At 43.8% G+C, this 19745-nt stretch overlaps 2 non-coding genes across 2 annotated transcripts; one reads left to right on the plus strand and one right to left on the minus strand.

Moving 5' to 3' along the window:
• The first annotated feature begins 4443 nt into the window (after window positions 1–4443).
• On the plus strand, window positions 4444–4532 carry trnar-ucg (transfer RNA arginine (anticodon UCG)). Its single transcript is given in 2 exon segments — window positions 4444–4480; window positions 4497–4532. It is a non-coding gene; the product is annotated as a tRNA-Arg (tRNA).
• A 7562-nt stretch (window positions 4533–12094) lies between these two features.
• Window positions 12095–12166, minus strand: trnam-cau (transfer RNA methionine (anticodon CAU)). The gene has a single exon. It is a non-coding gene; the product is annotated as a tRNA-Met (tRNA).
• Window positions 12167–19745: the final 7579 nt, after the last annotated feature.

Genomic DNA, 19745 nt, shown 5'->3' on the forward strand with positions numbered 1-19745 from the left:
TATCTTACCCTCTCACACGTGTCGTTGATAGTTGGTATATACCTGGACTGCGTGAGGACGGATAATGGAACACATCACACCAACAATTCTGATCTATTTCCCTATTTGCTCAACAGATGATCTGCTCGCACTCGTGTTGATGTGGAAGTGCCGGCATTGAAAAGGTGGACACAATAAGAATTCTCACAACACCAGGTTAAAGCTGGAATCACGAGCTTTAGGAGAGCTGCTCTTTCATCAGATGAGTTGTGGGAGGTTGACAAACACGACATCGATAGACACAAACACAATAGTACGATAATTACAGATTGGAGTGTGAACAATGGTAAGAATGCGAGACTTTTCAGGTAATCAATTCGTTAAAGACATAGAGAGCAAGGGTGGAGCGAGGGATAATCACCAGTTAAAGACGTGTGAAAACTCTCAGATCAGCAGAGTATGAAGGACTTTTCAAATTCAGAGACTATGGTGAGGGTTCTGTGTCCTGTGGCTTGAACCCAAGATCCCAGTTGAGGCTTTCCTCATGCATGTGGAACTTGCCTGTCGGTTTCTGCTCGGCGATTCTGCTTTGTCGTGTGTCCTGAAGACAACCGAAGATCGGAGGCTGAGTGCCCTTGACTGCGGAAGTGGTGCCCGATTGGAAGGCAATACTGCAGCCTGGTGAGGCCGTACGCACTTTCCGATTGTGTAGTGATAAGGATTCGGCACTTTCACCGCCGTGGCCTGTGTTCGATTCCCAGTCAGGCAAGCTACTTTCCATTCCCAAAACAAAGGAACTTCATTCCCAAAAGAAATTTGGCATGTCAGCTATGACTCTCACCAACGTTTACAGATGCAACAATGAAGCATTCTTTCTGATTCTATCACAGTTTGGTACGGATCCTGCTCTGCCGAATGCCGCAAGGAACTACAACATGTAATAAATGTAGCCCAATCCATCACGCAAAACAGCCTCCCATCAATTGACTCTGTCGACACTTATCGCTGCCTCGGCAAAACAGCCAGCATAAGTGAGGACCCCACGCACCTCGGACATTCTTTCTTACCTTCTGCAGTCGCCAGATGTCACGTACCAACCGGCTCAAGAACAGCTTCTTCCCTGCTGCTGTCAGAGTTCTGAGTGGACTTGCCTTGCATTAAGTTGATCTTTCTCCACACACCATCTATGACTATAACACTACATTCTGCACTCTCTCGTTTCCTTCCCTATGAACGGAATGTTTTGTCTGTAGAGCGCACAAGAAGCAATAATTTTCACTGTATGGCTGATACATGTGACAAAAATAAATCAAATCAAATCAATTCAAATGAAACAACTGATCAGATCACATCAGACTCTGGCGAAAAGCTTGCGTTTGCGCTGCAGGGATTACGTGGTTCTGTGTTGCAGACACTGCTTGGAAATCTGTTTTGTTTTCGAAGCCGTGGCCGAACCATGGACAGTAGAGCTTTATTTGAGCTTCTTAAAATTATCATCGGAGACACAGAATAATTAATTACAACTTCATGAGTTCAGAAACGGGTTGGAAACTTGATTCATTTTCCAGTGGCTCACAGAGATATGCCCTGATAAGATTTTAACTGAGGCAGCTTTTAACAAATGAATCTATATCAAACAACTGATGAGATGGTAAAAGCCAAAGGAATAATCTGTCCACGATTATGTGAGATTGGGGATGATAATTTCCGTTTTTGTTCAATCCGCACCAACCTCGGGCAATATAAAAGACAATAGAATTAAAGAAAAGCATCTGAGCTGCAAAGCACTTTGGAACTTCCAGCGGGTTGGAGAAAAAAACGTTTTTATAGACAAGATAAAAGCAAAATACTTCCGATGCTGGAATCTGAAACAACAAATGAAAATGTTCGAACATAGAACATAGAACATAGAACATTACAGCGCAGAACAGGCCCTTCGGCCCACGATGTTGCACCGACCAGTTAAAAAAAAAACTGTGACCCTCCAACCTAAACCAATTTCTTTTCGTCCATGAACCTATCTACGGATCTCTTAAACGCCCCCAAACTAGGCGCATTTACAACTGATGCTGGCAGGGCATTCCAATCCCTCACCACCCTCTGGGTAAAGAACCTACCCCTGACATCGGTTCTATAACTACCCCCCCTCAATTTAAAGCCATGCCCCCTCGTGCTGGATTTCTCCATCAGAGGAAAAAGGCTATCACTATCCACCCTATCTAAACCTCTAATCATCTTATATGTTTCAATAAGATCCCCTCTTAGCCGCCGCCTTTCCAGCGAAAACAATCCCAAATCCTTCAGCCTCTCCTCATAGGATCTCCCCTCCATACCAGGCAACATCCTGGTAAACCTCCTCTGCACCCTCTCCAAAGCCTCCACATCCTTCCTGTAATGTGGGGACCAGAACTGCACACAGTACTCCAAGTGCGGCCGCACCAGAGTTGTGTACAGTTGCAACATAACGCTACGACTCCTAAATTCAATCCCCCTACCAATAAACGCCAAGACACCATATGCCTTCTTAACAACCTTATCTACTTGATTCCCAACTTTCAGGGATCTATGCACACATACACCTAGATCCCTCTGCTCCTCCACACTATTCAAAGTCCTCCCGTTAGCCCTATACTCAACACATCTGTTATTCCTACCAAAGTGAATTACCTCACACTTCTCCGCATTAAACTCCATCCGCCACCTCTCGGCCCAACTTTGCAACCTGTCTAAGTCTTCCTGCAAACTACGACACCCTTCCTCACTGTCTACCACACCACCGACTTTGGTGTCATCAGCAAATTTGCTAATCCACCCAACTATAACCTCATCCAGATCATTAATAAATATTACAAACAGCAGTGGCCCCAAAACAGATCCCTGAGGTACACCACTTGTAACCGCACTCCATGATGAATATTTACTATCAACCACCACCCTCTGTTTCCTATCCGCTAGCCAATTCCTGATCCAATTTCCTAGATCACCCCCAATCCCATACATCTCAGCATGTCTGACAGCATCTGTGGAGAGAAACCAGCTGGATTTTCCAGCATGTTCCGATTTCAATGCTAAAAACATGCAGTTTGAAATGAACGGCAAACGCGCCTTTCTGTCTCCACCTGATTCTTGTTTTTTTCATGCATCCATCTCATTCTCTTTCCTGGTAATCCAAAAGTCGGTTGGTTAAAACCGCTGTTTGCTGCATTAAATGGTCCTCCGAATTGCGGAAAAGAACTGATCTCGTCAGAACTCAGTTGTCGCTCTGAAAGTGTAAGTGGCAAGTGTACAATGCACAAATCATCATTTCCTCGTTAGTATAGTCGTTAGTATCCTCGCCTGTCTCGCGGGAGACCGGGGTTCAATTCCTCCGACGGCGAGCTTATCGCATTTTTGTTATGTCAAGTTGTTGTTGAACAACCTGTGTTGCTCTCTGGCTTTGAAAATAGAAAATAATGACTGTGGGTAAGGTGCTTGTTGACATGTGCAGTATTGCAGTGAGGAAAATGAAAAAGAGAATGGGACAAGGTCACAAACTTGTTTGGCTGCAGGTTTTACTGAATAGAGTTTGTGTTTTTCACTTGGTGAGGGTCACTGACTGCATGTGATTGTGGAGTCGGCAGAGGATGGTGACACATGTCAGTGAACAGCCAAGTCTGAGGATAATAGCGAGAATCATGCAATACAGAAGAGGCGCCTCAACTCATCAGGTCTGCACCGAGAAACCTACATTAAATCTACACCAATCCTACTTTCCAATACGTGGCCCATAGTCCTGAAAATTATGACATTTCAAGTGTTCATCCACATACTTTGTAAACTTAGTGACATTTTCCTGCCTCTACTATGTTCCCAGGCATTGCAATCCAGACTCTCACCAAGCATTGGATGAAAAAGATGTGTCCCTCAAATCCCCTCTAAACCTCCTGTCCCTCAACTTAAAATTCTACCCCTTGTTATCAACCCTGAAATTGAGAGGAACAGCTGCTTCCTATCCACCCTGTCCATAACCCTCATAATCTTATACACCTCAATCAAGTCTCCCCTCAGCCTTCCCTGCTCTAAAGAAAACAACCCGAGCCTAAATAGTTTCCCTTCCAGTCAACATCCAGGTGAATGGCCTCTTCACCCTCTCCAGTGCAATCATATCCTTCCAATAGTGATTTGACCAGAACTGCAATCAGTACTTCAAATGTGGCCTCAGCAAATTTTTGTACAGCTCCAACATTGCCTTGCTGCTCTTGTAATCATATACTAATACGCCATTCCTCACGCTCCATGTATCTTCACGACTCACAGAGTAAAAGGCTATTTCGATGGCGAAAAATATTACGTACGTTGCTGGAGCATTCCCTTGTATTTTCTGGGACCTGGGAATCTGTGGATCATCTTCGAATCGAATGAAAAATAACATTGTCACTGTACTTACTCACATGATGCTAACGTCAGCGGCGGTACCCGTCAGTTGACCGCGTGGCCTAATGGATAAGGCGTCTGACTTCGGTATTTCTCATGGTGGCATCAGAAGATTGCAGGTTCGAATCCTGTCGCGGTTGCTTTATACAGAAATCTGGTGCATCTTCCTGGGAACCTCGTTCTTTCGTGTCAGATGAAGTCCACTTTTGCTTCCAAACATTGCAGCGCTCTTTCTCAGAATACATTCCCTTGTTATCTTGTCAATTAAATTCAGACTCATGCTAATAATTTTACCTCCGAACAATTCCACAGTATCTGTTTGAATTGGATAAATTATTGATTTTCTCAATGAGAAGCAAATGCTTTGTTTCAATCGGTTTAATGAAATTCTGTGGAGGGAATTCTAATCTGCTCGGAAGAGGTTTAATAATGAGCTGAATGAACTGATTTTGTTTACAGGGATGAAAGATCATGCCACTGGGCTGGTAATCCAGAGGCCCGTACTATTTTTTGGGGACACGGAGTAAATCCCAACAAATTTAAATTCCCTGATTTAATACATTGAAACATGGATAGAAAACAGAAACAGGAGTAGGCCATTCAGCCAATCTAAGTCTGGAACTGAAAGCAAGTCTCTGTAATGGCGGCCTTGAAAGTCCCGACGGCTGTTTTCCCACAGAGAACATCTTCACAGAACAACAGAGAACATTTCACACAACAGGAAACCTTTACATAAGAGAGAAAACTTCTGCTCAATACGGATCGCATTTACACAACCGGGAACACGCCTACACAACAGGGAAGAATGTGATACAACCACAGTGAAGATCTGTAAACGGCAGATCCCAGTTCCGCAACAGAGAGAACAGCTACACAGCAGAGAGCACAGTTACGCAAAAGGAAATGCATTTCAAAACAGGGCCTATCTTTGTGGAACAAAAAAACCCGTTTCATACATAATCAGTTTTTCCATCTCGGTAGCTTGCTGGTTTGCTCGGAATATGTTCTGTCTGTCATTGTGTGTGTGTCCTGTCAGTCTCTTACTGAGTTTCTGTGTGTCTTTCTGTCTGTCTGTTACAGTCGGCGTGATGTTACGTGTTATTGTCCAGCCAGGGTGATCCTCCCAACACGTGAATCTTATTTGAAATAAAAATACAATGAATAGTTTCCTCTCTCCCACGCAGCAGGAATAGGCAGGACGCGGGTGACATTCCGGAGCAGACTGGCAAAGCGGAAGGGCGCTGGACCGATAACCCAGCGGTCGCTGGATTGAAACCATCCTCTTGCTGTCATATTCTCGCTCACATCAAATAGAAACATTCGGCTGCTGCCCAATTTCCTCAACCACTTGGTCGAAAACAGATTGTGATAAATGAAATTCAGTCTCATTATCCTTACTTTTTGCCTCATGTGGGCGGTACGGTAGCACAGTGGTTAGCACTGCTGCTTCCCAGCTCCTGGGATCTGGGTTCAATTCGCGGCTTGGGTCACTGTCTGCGTGGAGTTTACACATTCTTCTCGTGTCTGCGTGCGTTTCCTCCCACAGTCCAAAGATGTGCGGGTTAGGTTGATTGGCCATGCTAAAATTGTCCCTCAATGTCCTGAGATGCTTCGCTTAGAGGAGTCTGCGGGTAAAAAAATAGTGATATGGGGGTAGGGCCTGGGTGGGATTGTGGTCGGTGCAGACTCGATGGCCTCAAATGGCTTCTTTCTGCACTGTAGGGTTTCTTTCTTTCTATGTGGCTGGACAGCTTATTCAGCCAAAAGCTCGCTGCAATTCTTGTATCGATTGGGATTTTTCATGAAGGCCACGGCTTCTCAGCCTTGCTCCTCGCCTGAGGTGTGACTCCTTCGTTTAAATCACCACCAGTTAGCTATCCCCTTTCATGACACCGAGAAACATTTCGAACTGTGTACCTTGCCTTAACTTTACAAGCAATGTACGAATCAAATCCCTGACACGTTGTTCAAATGTAAAAGTGTGCAAACAAGTACTGAGCATGCGAACCGGAAGTATCCCTAAAATTTCATTCCTATCACAGTTTTGAGGTTTTTCATTTCTGGAACAATCAACAAATGCAAAATCCAAAGACTGATGCAGAAAAGCTCCACGAGCCTGACGTGATTTGAACCCACAACCATTCTGATATCGAGTTAGACGCGCGCTACCGTTGCACCACAAGCTCACAGCATTTGGCGATGTTTTACATCTGGTGAGTTCGGTGAGGGACAGGGACAAGAGAAGGGAACTGCCTCCCTCTATACTTTCTCGGGATTCACATCGAATGAAAGAGTAAGAGCGAACCAAAATTAATGGGAAAGTACAGAACCAACATGATCCTGCAGGAGAAATGTGTTCTTTGTCCCATGTGTTAAAATCACAAGAGGTGATCAGAAAGGTTACCATTGTATGATGAGATGGCCGAGTGGTTAAGGCGATGGACTGCTAACCTATTGTGCTCTACACGCGTGGGTTCGAGTTCCTTCCTCGTTGATGATCCATTTTCTCTACCCCTTTATTGAGGGTAAACTGATGTTTCGTTGTTATTTTGAGATTCACAGAACCAAGATGAAGTTTGGACACAAGATGAAGTTTGGACAGGCTTGAGGGGTGAATATTCAAACACAAATCCATATTCCAGATCCTAATCCATGATCTGGAGGTTGACTCCTATCTTGGCTGAACCCACTCCCTGATTGCCGAGTAAAATGCTCAGCCCAGAGTTCAAATAAACATTCTCACGCGTTCCCTTAAAGGTCACTGTCTAAACAGACTAACTCATGGCACCACGGCTGGGCACCAGAACATCTCATGCGGACAGCGAATAAGCCAGTCAAACCTGAAATATGATTAAGTGTTCGAAACGTTCCTTCCACCCGAAGCTTTAACTGATCACAAGGTTCAATTATTCCCTCGAAATATGGCTGCATCATTAGTCAGAGATAATAGTCTTTTGACCGCGGTGCCTCGCAGTAAACTGCTTTCAGCCAAAGTGAACAATAGTCCTTAAAAGCAATAATAATCCGTTCAAAATATCAGCATATGTGTTGAACAGTCATAATCGCTCGTTTGACTCAATTACTGAATCTCATATGTGTAACTTGCTCCTTGTTAGCTCATAAACGTATTTTTAAAAAAGTCATTTAACTGAATGCTGCTAGTTCCACCAGTGCCTTAATGTTGACGCTGATTCAATTCCGGCCTCGGATCACTGTCTGTGTGGAGTTTGCACTGTCTCCCCATGCTCTATTATCCTCCCACAGTGCAAAGGTCTGCGTGTTAGGTTGATTGGCCATGCTAAATTGACCCGAATGTCAGTGGGTTAATCGGGAGAATCTGTGGGGATTCGGGATTAGGGCCTGGGTGGGATTGCGGTCGGTGCAGAGTCGATGGATCAAATGGCCTCCTCTGTATTCTAGGAATTCTATGATTCAGAGGCCGCTGGCTGAACATTTGCTGCCGCTCAGCCCGGTGTCTTAGATGTGCACGGTAATCCCCGCCTTCTCTTTCGGCCTATTCTCTGATCAAAGTCGCTCCACGGGCGACGTTGACGCTTTCCGCGCCCGCTGGGCACCGCAGGGGTTGGGGTGCATTATTGACCCTAATAATCACATTTTAATTTGATGTTTTTAAGTTTCCTTTGTATTTTGATTTCTGTTCGGGCTGTTCCCCCTCCTTTTTGGGGAGCTGCCCCTTTTACTTTGTCCTGATTTAATCTGAGTTTGTTTACTTGGTTTGGTTTGACCTAAAAAAAAAGAGGTCGACCTCCTCCGTGTCATCCCCAGCCGAGCGTCATTGCGTCATATAATTCGAACCGGGGCTGAAACCAATGAGAAATCAGAGAGCTGACGGCGGGTAAACAAATCTTAAAGCGCAATCGCGGTGAGAATTACAGGTGTACAACTATAACTCTTGATTGTACTTGATTTCACAGTAATTTCACAGTAACTTCATTGAAGTGTTCATATAAGCTTTACTTGTGACTTACAAATAAACGTTCAACTTTAAAACGGAAACAGGACTGGAGAAAGTCAGAGTGTGAAAAAGATAAATCCCACGGGAAAAGGAGGAAGTCAATGAAGGGAAGGCGATAAAAGTGGAGGATGAAGGAAAAGAAGAAAGAGGCAGAGAGGGCATTCCAGACCCGAGGCCCTCAAGGCAGGGCCAACACTGGGGGAGCGAATCGAATCAGTGATGCTCAAAAGGTCTGAATTAAAATAACTCAGATGTTTCAGAGGGTTGATGGACTTGAGGTGATTACAGGGAGCGAGAGCTGAGGACATGGAGGGACTTGAAGACTCGGATAAGAACTTTAAGATTGAGGCATTGATTAACCACGAGTCAGTGTTTGTCAGTGAGTATACAGTTGATGGTTCACGGTTTGTGGAGTGAATTCTGATATGTGAAATAGATTATTGGATGAGTTTTACTTTCTGGACACAGCAGCACAATGTATCAGATCAGGAGTAGACTTCCTCAGGTTCCTATTAAAGGTTAAAGGAGTTGTACGAGGCAAGTGTTTTACATAGAGGGTGGTGGGTGCCTGGAACTCGCTGCCGGGGAGGTCGTGGAAGCAGGTACGATAGTGAGTTTTAAGGGGTGTCTGGACAAATACATGACGAGGATGGGAAAAGAGGGATATGGTCCCTGGAAGGGTAGGGGGTTTTAGATCAGTCGGTGCAGGCTTGAAGGGCCGAAGAGACTGTTCCTGTGCTGTAATTTGCTTTGTTCTTTGCTCTTTAGACCATATTGTCCCTCAAGCCTGCTCCGCCATTCAATGAAACAATGTTTTAAATTCCCAAACCACTGAATTTTTACGGTGCAGTAGGACTCCATTTGGCCCATCGAATCCATATTGGCTCATTTAAAGAGCATTTTACTTCATCCCACTCCCATGGTTTACAGGGTGACGCAGTGGTTAGCATAGCTGTCTCACGGCACGAGGGACGTGGGTTCGATTGTGCCCTTGGGTGGGAGTTTGTGTGGAGTTCGAATTCCCCCCCCCCCCCCCCCGCCCCGCTGTCTGCGTGGGTTTTCTCTGAATGCTCCAGTTTCCTCCCACAGGCGAAATTAAATGCACTTTTGGTGAAAGGCTACACAAAACAGTCAAATAACAACTGAAGATACCAACGGCTCGAGGAGTGGTGCACTGAGCTTCTTTGGAACACGAGAAAAGGCCAGAGACAGAGAAACCATTGTGAAAACAAGCGGAGAATGAAAAAGGTAGCCGCCCAGAACTCAAATGTGGAGCAGCACTTTTGAAATGAATGGAGGGATCGCACACGGTGAGTATTCAATCTTTGTTTTGTCTTCACAATTCAGAACAGATAACGTTGTGAGCAGCAAAAGCAGTTGCATAATTTGGAAGAGGAAAAGGACCCGGGATTAATTCCCCGCTTGGGTTACTGTATGTGTGGAGTCTGCACGTTCTTCCCGTGTCTGCGTGGGTTTCCTCTGGGTACTCTGGTTTCGTCCCACAGTCCAAAGCTGTGCGGGTTTGGTGGATTAGCAATGCTAAATTGTCTCTTATGTGTCAGGCAGGCTAATAGAGTAAATACATGGGGTTACAATTCTGGGGTGGGATTTTGGTCAGCGAAGACTCGATGGACTGAATGGCCACTTTCGGCACTGTAGGGATTCTATGATTGTAATCGGCCTTTCATCTGGAAGGGATGTTAGAGGCCTTGGAACTCTTGAGGAGAGACAGGTAAATTTGTTTTCGTTGATGGGAAATGGGAAAAGCTGTACAGAGGGAAAGCTCAATTCAGAGTAAAGAAAGCACAGCGAAAGGGAAAGGGAGTGTGGTTGTGGTAGGAGCAAGCTAGAATTGGCAGAAATCACAAAGGATTATGCATTGAATGAGAAGAATTGGGGGGAAGAAGGTGAGAACAAGGGGAAACCTTCACAGTACTGGAGGGGAAGGGACGAGAACAAACTGTAGGAAGTGGGACATAAATGTTTGAAATCCCTGTCAATACTATTGGGAGCCGATCGTTTGATGAGGAAACAAGAAAATTGATTAGAATTGTTGGAGTAATAAATTGCATTATCCCTCCTCTCTGTTCAGAGCACGAAACACAAATTCCAGGTGTAAGATTGATTTCTATCAATATATTTATTTCAAACAGTTATTTTGCCTGTAAAGCTGTCTCTAAAATAGGCCAGATTAAATGATATCTCTGTTCAGATGACAAACATCACTCGGATATCACACTTTCCTGTCATTTAAATTCTTCACCTTGCTTTATGCCCATCTTTCCATCTAAGCCTCCTGCAATTTTCCAATGAAGCTCAATGTAATTTCCAGAAACAGAACCTCATATCTCATTGAAACATTGTACAGCCTTCCAGACTCAGCACCGAGTCAAATAAATTCAGGCGTTAAACTCAGCTCCATTTTGCCTCAAGTTTTCTTTGCAGGTTTTGATTTTATTCTTGTTTTTTTTTTATTCGGGCGGCAGCTGTTTATCGTTCTGCCATCCTCGCCACCTTTTTAGATACATATTTAGATTATTGGCTTGCTCCTTTATATTTATACCACCAACTCTTCTGTCGTTTAACCATTGCTGCGCTTCTCCTTGTTTAGAAACGACAAGAGAACAGTGCAAACTCGATTCAGTGATGAGTGACGAATGAGAATGTATTAATGTTCTGACAGAAAATGAACATCTCCGCCTTCTCCCTGTAATTCTGCACACTCTTCCTTTTTTAAGTAACAGTCAAATTCCTTATGGAATGCTTCGATTGAACCTGCCTCCATCACACTCTCCGGCAATGCATTCCACACATTAAGCATTTGCTGTGTGAAAAATGTTTTCTTCATGTTTCTATTCCTTCCTTTGCTAATGATGTTAAATCTGGTCTCTCTCATTCTTCATCATTCCACGAGTGGGAACAGTTTGTCCCTATCGACTCCGTCCAGACGTGTCAGGAAAATTAATACCTCTATCAAATCTCCTTTCAACATTCAATTCCCCAAGGAAAACAGTTCCAAAGTCTATAACCCTTTCTCATTAGTGAAGTTCCTCAGTTCTGCAAACATTTTCGTGAACCTTTTCTGCGCTCTCTCCAATGTCTTCACATCCTTCCGAAATCGTGGCCCCAGAACTGGACATACTCCAGCTGTGCATGGTTTTGTGTTCTACACCATTTGAACATAACCTCCTTACTCTTGTACTCTGTGCCCCTACCAATAAAGGATATAATTCAATATGCTTTATTAAACCATCTCTCCACCTGTCCTGACCCTGTCCAATAACATAAGCACAAACACAACCAGCTACGTCTGCTCCTGCGCCTTATTTGCAGCTGTTTCATTTACTTGTTATTGCTTCGCTATTACCTTCCAACGAGAACGAATCACTTCACAATTCTCTGCTTTGAATTTCATCGGCAACATGTCCACTCATTCCGACAACTTGTCAATCTCCTCTTTGAAGTTCACACTATCCTTCTCACAGTTCACAATGCTTCCAAGATTCACATTATCCACAAATTCTGCCCTGAACCAAGGTCACGAATATGGACTGGTGGATGTTCACAGCCTTGACAGCTTGTGTGCTTGTCAAAGTGATCTGCTGCAGTTTGAAGCATTGAACAGAAAAGGGAATTGACGCAAGTCCCTGTCAGTAATCTCCACTCAAACACTGGAAAAGTTGCGCGATTGTCGTCAAGTGGTTTTGTTACCGTTGTGAATAGAAATAGCAGAGGACGGTTTCGATCCATCGACCTCTGGGTTATGGGCCCAGCACGCTTCCGCTGCGCCACTCTGCTACGGCATACCAACATTCTACTGCCTATCAGAGTAGCCAGTCAAATATTCACTTCTACATTGTTTAACATCAGCCCCAGTGTCAGGAGGTTCAGTCTGGCTCCACAGTTCCACGACGTCACGTAAAGAACGCAATGAACAGAGAATGGCGCTGACAGAATCAGCAAGAGAGACTGTCTGGACATATGTAACGATAGACAAATCTGCTGGGAACCGGCAAGACACGGAACTGGAGAATTGGCCACTAATGTAAAGGAATTTTGTGTTGCAAGGATATATTTGCAAATATATTTCCAACTGTGTAACTGTGCTCTTTGATGTTCAAAGATGTTCACTGTTGTTGTGTACAGTGTTTCACTGTTGTAAATATATTTTCTGCTGTGTAACTGCTCTCTCTGTTGTTACGAGTTGTTTTCTGTTGTATAAGATGCTTCCCTGTTGTTGTAAATGTGTTTCCGGCTGTGTACATAGGATGCATTGCGTGTCAATATCTTTTTCAGTTCTGTTGATATGTCACCAGTTCTGTGAACTTTTTTCCTGTTGTGTAAACATATTCTACTTAAAGATGTTCTCTGTTCGGCAAAATAAAATCTTTCTGGTCTCTGATGTTCAGTGTTGGGTTAACATGTTGCATGTTGTGTTAAGATGTTCCCTGTTCTTGTGTAAAACTCTGGTTAACCTGAAAATGGTTTACTGAAGCCCAATATAGACTGCATGCTATCCTTTGTTCGTGAGAGTGATTGGTGAATTCATTTTGTTTCCAACAGATGTAGGTGACTGAGATTTGGTCTGTATCTGTCAGTCTCCGTTTGTGGTTGCGAGATTTTATTTATTTCGTTTATTTACGTCAGGTGTGGGCTCACTCGGTCGGCCAGCATTCATTCCCCATTTCTAATTGACCTTGACAATAAGCTGCTTTCTTGAACCACAGCAGTCCCTGAGGTACAGATACACCCACAGCACTGCTAGCCTTACAGTGTTAGGGAGAGAGTTCCAATATTTTGCCCCAGTGACAGGGAAGGAATGGCGATATATTTCCAAATCAGGAAGGGGAGTGGCTTAGAGTGAATCTTCGAGATACTGGGGTCCCCATGTATGTGCTGCCGCTGTCCTTCTAGATGGTAGCGGTGGTGGGTTTGTGGGTCCTGTCTAAGGAGAGTCGATGAAGAAAAAACAGTCCCCATTGGCACAGCAGAGTAGGATATTTTTTGATGTGCTGAGAGTTTAGCGCCTGAAATGCACTGCCTGAGAGTGTGGCAGCGCCAGCATCAAATCAGGGTTGTCAAAGGGGAATGGGACTAGCGCCTGAGGAGAACTGATTTGCAGGGTTTCGAGGCAATGACTGGGAAAGGGACGAGATGAGTTATTCTTGTTTAGAACAGCACAGAAAGGGCCGAATGGCCTCTCTCTTTCTTATATCCATTCTAAGGATTCTATATGTATGATCATTGGACTCATTCAATATTGCTCTGTCTCTGGGACGACATATGAGTGTGATATTCATTATAAATCTAGCTGTGTCTGAGACACTTTTCAAATCTGTACTCATTCTACCTGGAATATACCGAATTGAAACCGGGCCTTTTGGTCTGATTAGTACATGATTCCACACGATCCTCTATTCAAAATCTTCAATGCAACATTATCTGTTTATCTCTGAAATTCATTCTCCATCTTCTGATTATCTAGATTTCCTGTAAATACAGCAGTGCTAATCGGCTCAACTGCTCCAGACAATAACAAGTTCCAAATTATGCCAACTGCATGGGAAAGTACATGAATATTGAATTCTCTTTGGGATTTACTGCTGACATCCAATCATTAGTTCCAGTTGGATCTGCCTCTGCAACACCGACTGTTCATGTGCATTTCTTCCGTTCTGTCACTGGCCTGGGTTGCGGATGGTAGATGACAGCATACTCTGTTAGACTGAAGATTATACATCAACAGAGGGACACAGCAGGCCAGTATTGTTCACATTATATTGAACCTGGGACAGAGGAATTTCAAAATAGTAAATGTGTTGGCCATTTAATTTCGAAATCTACCAATACGCTGCATTCCTCTGCAATCATAATTTGAATCCCGATAAATCAGCAAAACTGCTTTTTAAGTGAGTGTATTAGTACTGGGGGCATTTTATTTTGAACCATGTGGCATTTTGAATCATTGTTGTTTCGCATAGTTCGAATTTCATTATGCCACAGTTTGATTATTAGTACAAACTTGTTAAAGCACATATTACAAAAAACTTTACTTATTTCTGATTGTGAATGGTATTGAGTGAGAAACTTGCTTTTCTTGATTTCTGTTACTGACTTATATGTGGGCGTACAGATTGCAATCTCAAAATTTTCCAATGATGCAAAACTTGAAAATATTACGAAATTTAGTGAGGAAGATATTGATAGTTGTCATAAGGGTATCGACAGGTTGGTGGAATCGGCAGACACGTGACAGATTCAATTTAATCAATGTAAGGACGTGTGAAGTAACACATTTTGGTCAGAAGATCGAGGAGCGGTGATATAAAATAGGGGTATGCCTTTACCCTTTCTAATCCCTATTGCACCTTTATCATGCCAAGATTCCAGTCTATTCACCCATCTCAGAACCCATTGAATATCCAGCCTTCTGTCTGCATTACACATTCGAGTTGTACAGTACTGATTAAACATTTAGTATTCCCACTTTCGTATGTACCTTCTCCCTGCCATGTATCCCTGCTCTGTCTCACAACCCAGTCAACATTGCACATCTAATTTGTACTTCGTCTTATCCTGCCCAGTTCCATTGTGTTTTTCCATGCTCAGTTATGTTGCCCAAGTTGCATACTGTTGTAGTTTTTCTATCCTCCGCGAAAAACAAATGAATAAATAGGCCCATCCTTTGATTGAACGCTATCACTTTTCAATGTTTAGCGGGTGAGTTTCATGAAGTGCTGTGCGTGATTCCCTCCTTTATGCTTCTGTTCAAATTTGGACTAAGGAAAATTATCCAAATATATCTCCAATTCTCCGTCTCATTCGCAACGAACTGAGCGGATGGTAGATACAATTTTAATAATCCCTTTAGAAATAGAAAATTGATTTACAAATTTACAAATGCAAGGGTGACAGCAATGCCGGGAGTGGTTTTCAGGCTGTGGCGACTAGAATAACAATTCATCTAAAAAAATGTAATTGTTCAAAATGATATAATGTACCATCCATTGTGCATGAAAAGAAAGTTAAACTGTATAGCTGGGCTGGGCTTCGGGAACTTGTTTAGCATTAAGAAAGATGTTCCTTCACCTGCTGAGCATTTCCAACATTGCCTGTTTCTGTTTCCTATTTCCAGCATCCAAAATATTTTGTTTTCTGTTCTGTGCAGATGTTTGACTGGACAGGAAACATGTTCTGCTCAGCCCCGTGACACACAGATTGGAATGCCCATCCCGAAAATCATTCCTGCGAGATCAGACCCCAAGCTGTATAGGGGAATGAGGAAAAGAGAGAGTGGATTATTCTGACATCAATGATTCGGTGATGGACAGATTTACTTTAAAACTGATCCAAAATGTGTATTTCCAGAGCTGCATAAAAAAAATGAGAGTGCCCTCCGCGCCTTGCATTCAATTAGGTTTCTCTCAAGCGCTTTCGGCGTTTTAACTCCAAGATTATTGAATTACCAACATTTTGTACATTGAAAAAAATCCATATATGGACCTGTAAATGCAATTACATGAGTGTGGCTCTGTGGCACAATGGATAGCGCGTTGAAGTTCTAATCAATGGCAAGTTCGCCATTCAAAGTTTGTGGGTTGGAGTCCCACCAGAGTCCAACCCTGAATCAGGTTAATAACAAACCAATTGCTGCTTCATTGATGTTACTCAGCTGCGGCACCGAAATTTCCTGCTCTACCATCTCTCCATGTTGCTTCTCTTCACTCGGCTCCCAGGGAAACTACTGACTCGAGAACAAAACGCAAATCCCGGGGTTATTCCTAAAGTTTGACAAAGTATTCGCTGCCTCGCTTGGAAAGAGTAGCATCGTGTTTAATTAGACATATAGCTTTCTTTAAAACTAAGCAAAACACAAAGAAGATTAAGAAAGACACACGTCAACAATTGATAAATAAATATAAACAATAAATAATAGTGCCCGCAACTTGGCAGTGTTATTCCTATGTTTCTACTGCCTTCGGCCTTCGAGGCTGCAGTGATCTTGGGTTTAAAAGGTACTGACAAAGGAGCCTTGGTGAGTACCTGCAGTGCATCTTGCAGATGGTGCACACTGCTGCCACTGTTCTTCGGCGTTGGAGGGAGTGAATGCTTCTGGATGGGAAGCGAATTAAGTGGGATGCATTGTCCTGGATGGTGAAACACTTCTGTTCTTCCAGCTGTATTCACCAAGGCAAGTTATCTCAGGAAATCAGGTGCTCCGGTTCCCTCCCACAATACGAAGATGTGCAGGGTGGCTGGATTAGCCTTGCTAGATTGCCCCTCGGTGTCCCAAGATGAGTGGTTTATGTCAATTAGCGGGGTGGATGCGTGACGCTATGCGGATAGGGCATGAGTGGAATGTACTGTGGGAGATTTGGTACAAAATCGACTGACAGAATGGTCTCATTCAGTACTATCGGGATTCTATGTTTCTCAGACAGTGTTAGAAATTTCCTGAGAAAAGGGGGAAAACTGTTTTTGTAGCATTTACAGCAGTGAGTTTGTAGCAGATTAAATTCGTTACTGCAAGCTGACAAAAAAACATTGTATCCTGTAAATAAATAGCTGAGATATTTGTGGGGGCTCTCGAAATGTTTTTTTTTCCTGTAGATCATCTACCATAAAGGGAAAGATAACAAAAACTTGGAATAAAGGAACCTTTCGCATTGTGCAACTGCATCGATCACTGGAAAGGGAGTAATGATCTGCTGGGATGGGAACCCAGGCTTTAAGCAACAAAGCCGCAGAGAAGGTCTCAGAGAAGTGAAACTGCCGTCTCGAACTTCATAGAATCCACATAGTGCAGAAGGTGGACATTAGGCCCATCGACCCTGCACCGACAACAATCCCAACCAGGGCGTGTGCACGTAACCTCCCATATTTACCGTGCTAATCGCCCTGACACGAAGGGGCAATTTAGCACGGCCAAACCAGCCAACACGGCACTTATTTCCAAGGCTGACCTGCCGATTCTGGAAAGTTAAAAATGTGCAAATGAAGCTGACGTCTCCTTTGGAGCTTCTGAAACCACATATTTTCATGGAGGCAATCTCCTGTCCAAAGCTGGTGTCCTGATTTGAATCGATTGTCAGCTCGAATTTCTCAATGGATTAGGAAGATAGGAACATGGCATGGTGCTGGACTATTCGCCCCTCAAGCCTGTCGAAGTCTGTGTCGTTACTTTATCTTGGTTCCGTGAACCGCAAAACACGAAACGAATCATCGGTTCAACTTCTATAAATGGTTCAAAATGGAGACATAGAAAACGCACCAACGATTAGAATGGGATTTGAACCCAAGCGTGCAAAGCACAACGCATTAGTAGTCCACCGCCTTAACCATGCGGCAACCTTCTCAAACATAGGCTTTTGCCCACTCTATCTCGTGTGTTGTTAACACCCGTAATAAAAAACATTTTCCTCCCGCAGAATAATGTGGTGTTTCTGCTCTCTCGTTAATCTTGGTTCGTTGTTGCTCCTCGATTCAATGTTTATCCACAGAAAATGAAGAGGGGGACAATTAGCCTCTCAGTATCCGAGATGCTTTAGAATTCACCGAACATAAAACAGATGTAAAAATCACGGAAGTATGTGAGCCGGTGGCGCAACGGTGGCGCGTCTGACTCCAGATCAGCAGGGTGCGTGTTCAAATCACGTCAGGCTCACAGTTTCTGTTTGTATTTTGGTGAAGTTGATTGTTTGCGAATGTCCCCGATATGATGAATTTCAAAAGTGTGGTCGATAGAAATGAAGTTGTTGGCGATTCTTCTGGTTCACATGCTCAGTTTGTGTATTTATTTTTGCACAGGTTTATATCTGAACAAATGGCCGCATAAATGCGATGCTGCCATTGCTTATAAAATTACAGTAACGGTCACAGTTGTTTCATCAAAGGGGGAACTTTCTGCTGGTGATTTAACAGAATAATTCATACCTCAGGCGGGGAGCAAAGCGAAGAGGGCAGGGCCTTCGTGAATAATCTCAACCGAAACAGGAATTGAACCAGAGATATTGGCTGCATAAATTGTCCAGGCAACTGAGCGAAACTGGGACAAATGAGCTGTGCCACTGTGATATTCTCACGAACGTAGAGCAAGATAATGAAGCAAACTTGCTGCAGGGAAAACCCAGATATCCCTTTCTTCTGAGCGTGAGCGAAAACACAACAGCAGAGAATGATTTAGATCCATAAACCACTGGGTTTTGGGGCCAGCATGCTTCCGCTGCGCCACTCTGCTTCGCAGGTCCATTGTTTCCTGAAAATTACTGTTTCGCGGAAGCCAGGAATCTATTCACTGTCTCTTTTTATTTCAAACAAGAAATGTTGCCCAGCAAACCAGAAAGAGACTAATGTGGAAAAATTGATTATTCATGATGTTATTTTTTGTTACACAAAGAAATCCCTGTTTTGAATTGTATTCCCTGCTGTGTAACTGTTCCTTGTTGGGGAGCTGGGACTCTGCCTTTGACAGATCTTCGCTGCGGTTGTGTCAATTTCTTCCCTGTTGTGCAAATATGTTCCCGGTTGTGTAACAAAGAATAAAGAACAAAGAACAATACAGCGCAGGAACAGGCCTTTCGGCCCTCCAAGCCCACGCCGCTCCCTGGACCAAACTAGATCATTCTTTTGTATCCCTCCATTCCCACTCCGTTCATGTGGTTATCTAGATAAGTCTTAAACGTTCCCAGTGTGTCCGCCTCCACCACGCTCTGTGTAAAATACGTCCTTCTGATATCCGTGTTAAACCTCCCCACCCACCCCGCCCCCTCCCCCCCCCCCCCCCCCCCCGCCCTCACCTTGAACCTATGGCCCCTCGTGATCGTCACTTCCGACCTGGGAAAAAGGTTCCCACCGTTCACCCTATCTATGCCTTTCATAATTTTATACACCTCTATGAGGTCACCCCTCATCCTCCGTCTTTCCAGTGAGAACAACCCCAGTTTACCCAATCTCTCCTCATAACTAAGCCCTTCCATACCAGACAACATCCTGGTAAACCTCCTCTGCACTCGCTCTAATGCCTCCACGTACTTCTGGTCGTGTGCGAATGCTTTTTCTGCTGCAGAACGAATGCTTTTTCTGCTGCATCTGTCTGTATTCAGATTGTGCTTTGCCTTATCTGGTGCTCAATGAGGGATCTTTCTAATTCTGAAGACGGGAATGGGTTAATGAGGTTTGTCACACTTCAGCATTAAGACCCGAACTCTGTGATTTTGTTGAGAACACTGCAGAGTTCATGTTTTCGTCAGAGTTCGGTGTTTTTCATGTCTGTGCCAGATAAGAGGAACAGCTATTCTTGCTGTCTCCACTTGTTATTAAGAAATGCGATTAACGCAGCTCGAAATAAGCTAAACAATCTCCATTTTTATGTAACTTT

Source organism: Mustelus asterias, unplaced genomic scaffold (genome assembly GCF_964213995.1).
Source record: "Mustelus asterias unplaced genomic scaffold, sMusAst1.hap1.1 HAP1_SCAFFOLD_35, whole genome shotgun sequence".
Lineage (NCBI taxonomy): Eukaryota > Metazoa > Chordata > Chondrichthyes > Carcharhiniformes > Triakidae > Mustelus > Mustelus asterias.